The sequence below is a fragment of the Scyliorhinus torazame genome, chromosome 4 (assembly GCF_047496885.1).
Source record: "Scyliorhinus torazame isolate Kashiwa2021f chromosome 4, sScyTor2.1, whole genome shotgun sequence".
Classification (NCBI taxonomy): domain Eukaryota; kingdom Metazoa; phylum Chordata; class Chondrichthyes; order Carcharhiniformes; family Scyliorhinidae; genus Scyliorhinus; species Scyliorhinus torazame.
In genome coordinates, this window is record NC_092710.1 from 304,360,968 (window position 1) to 304,363,467 (window position 2,500).

General features: G+C 57.2%; 3 non-coding genes across 3 annotated transcripts; all 3 read right to left on the reverse strand.

The window, feature by feature from the left end:
• Nucleotides 1-193: 193 nt before the first annotated feature.
• Nucleotides 194-312, reverse strand: LOC140412034 (5S ribosomal RNA). Its single transcript, XR_011941241.1, has one exon. It is a non-coding gene; the product is annotated as a 5S ribosomal RNA (ribosomal RNA).
• Nucleotides 313-1,002: 690 nt separating this feature from the next.
• LOC140414391 (5S ribosomal RNA) lies at nt 1,003-1,121 on the reverse strand. Its single transcript, XR_011943526.1, has one exon. It is a non-coding gene; the product is annotated as a 5S ribosomal RNA (ribosomal RNA).
• A 694-nt stretch (nt 1,122-1,815) lies between these two features.
• On the reverse strand, nt 1,816-1,934 carry LOC140412035 (5S ribosomal RNA). The gene has a single exon (XR_011941242.1). It is a non-coding gene; the product is annotated as a 5S ribosomal RNA (ribosomal RNA).
• Between the last annotated feature and the right edge of the window lie 566 nt (nt 1,935-2,500).

The following is a 2,500-nucleotide window of genomic DNA, read 5'->3' on the forward strand; positions in this document are numbered from 1 at the left end:
AGGCACACAACCGTGCTGCGTTGCAAAGGCCCGGCAAAGCTGCAGCAGCTGAATGGCCCGACCAAGCCGCCTGCCTGAGTTGAGCCCGCAGGCAAGTGTTGGGAGGAATGGCGAGGACGCAGAGAGCAGCAAAAGGTTGGCCTGCCTCTGGTGTGGAGAGTGCTTGGCGTGAGCAGTCACTGCTGGCCGCAAAAGCCTACTGCACCTGGTATTCCCAGGCGGTCTCCCATCCAAGTACTAACCAGGCCTGAGTCTGCTTAGCTTCCGAGATCAGACGAGATCGGGCGTTTTCAGACTAGTATGGCCGTAGGCATCTGCAACACCGTCTTCTCGCCTATTCAAGCTGGCCACCCTAGCACCCTCGCCACTTCTTCTTTCCGGTTGTTTTCAATTTTTTCTCTCTCTTTTTCTACTTCTACTTCTACTTCTCCTCCTCTTTCTCTCCTTCTCCTGCTAATTCTAGCCTATATGCCTGATACTCGCTCCCCTTCATGCCGTCCCCACCTAGCTCTCTTTTTTCATCTCCACCTCCCCAAGGAAAACTGCAAGCCCCGCCCACCTCACACCAGCCTGCCGCCTGCACGCTGCTGCCTTTCCACATTGCAACGCTGCGCACTTCTCTCAGCACAGCCAGCACAAGGGTCAGGCAGGCAATGCAAGCCAGCTCTCTCTTCCTTCGCTTTCCACACCAGCCCCAATGCCACAACTTGCATTCATGCGGCGCCTTCAGGCTAGGAGAACGTCCTGCCGACACACTGGCTTGCGGCCACACGGGCCAGCTGGCGGGCCCATCAAAGTGCAGCACGCCAAGGCACCCAACCGTGCTGCGTTGCAAAGGCCCGGCAAAGCTGCAGCAGCTGAATGGCCCGACCAAGCCGCCTGCCTGAGTTGAGCCCGCAGGCAAGTGTTGGGAGGAATGGCGAGGACGCAGAGAGCAGCAAAAGGTTGGCTTGCCTCTGGTGTGGAGAGTGCTTGGCGTGAGCAGTCACTGCTGGCCGCAAAAGCCTACTGCACCTGGTATTCCCAGGCGGTCTCCCATCCAAGTACTAACCAGGCCTGAGTCTGCTTAGCTTCCGAGATCAGACGAGATCAAGCGTTTTCAGACTAGTATGGCCGTAGGCATCTGCAGCACCGTCTTCTCGCCTATTCAAGTTGGCCACCCTAGCACCCTCGCCACTTCTTCTTTCCGGTTGTTTTCAATTTTTTCTCTCTCTTTTTCTACTTCTACTTCTACTTCTCCTCCTCTTTCTCTCCTTCTCCTGCTAATTCTAGCCTATATGCCTGATACTCGCTCCCCTTCATGCCGTCCCCACCTTGCTCTCTTTTTTCTTCTCCACCTCCCCAAGGAAAACTGCAAGCCCCGCCCACCTCACACCAGCCTGCCGCCTGCACGCTGCTGCCTTTCCACATTGCAACGCTGCGCACTTCTCTCAGCACAGCCAGCACAAGGGTCAGGCAGGCAATGCAAGCCAGCTCTCTCTTCCTTCGCTTTCCACACCAGCCCCAATGCCACAACTTGCATTCATGCGGCGCCTTCAGGCTAGGAGAGAGAACGTCCTGCCGACACACTGGCTTGCGGCCACACGGGCCAGCTGGCGTGCCCATCAAAGTGCAGCACGCCAAGGCACACAACCGTGCTGCGTTGCAAAGGCCCGGCAAAGCTGCAGCAGCTGAATGGCCCGACCAAGCCGCCTGCCTGAGTTGAGCCCGCAGGCAAGTGTTGGGAGGAATGGCGAGGACGCAGAGAGCAGCAAAAGGTTGGCCTGCCTCTGGTGTGGAGAGTGCTTGGCGTGAGCAGTCACTGCTGGCCGCAAAAGCCTACTGCACCTGGTATTCCCAGGCGGTCTCCCATCCAAGTACTAACCAGGCCTGAGTCTGCTTAGCTTCCGAGATCAGACGAGATCGGGCGTTTTCAGACTAGTATGGCCGTAGGCATCTGCAGCACCGTCTTCTCGCCTATTCAAGCTGGCCACCCTAGCACCCTCGCCACTTCTTCTTTCCGGTTGTTTTCAATTTTTTCTCTCTCTTTTTCTACTTCTACTTCTACTTCTCCTCCTCTTTCTCTCCTTCTCCTGCTAATTCTAGCCTATATGCCTGATACTCGCTCCCCTTCATGCCGTCCCCACCTAGCTCTCTTTTTTCTTCTCCACCTCCCCAAGGAAAACTGCAAGCCCCGCCCACCTCACACCAGCCTGCCGCCTGCACGCTGCTGCCTTTCCACATTGCAACGCTGCGCACTTCTCTCAGCACAGCCAGCACAAGGGTCAGGCAGGCAATGCAAGCCAGCTCTCTCTTCCTTCGCTTTCCACACCAGCCCCAATGCCACAACTTGCATTCATGCGGCGCCTTCAGGCTAGGAGAGAGAACGTCCTGCCGACACACTGGCTTGCGGCCACACGGGCCAGCTGGCGTGCCCATCAAAGTGCAGCACGCCAAGGCACACAACCGTGCTGCGTTGCAAAGGCCCGGCAAAGCTGCAGCAGCTGAATGGCCCGACCAA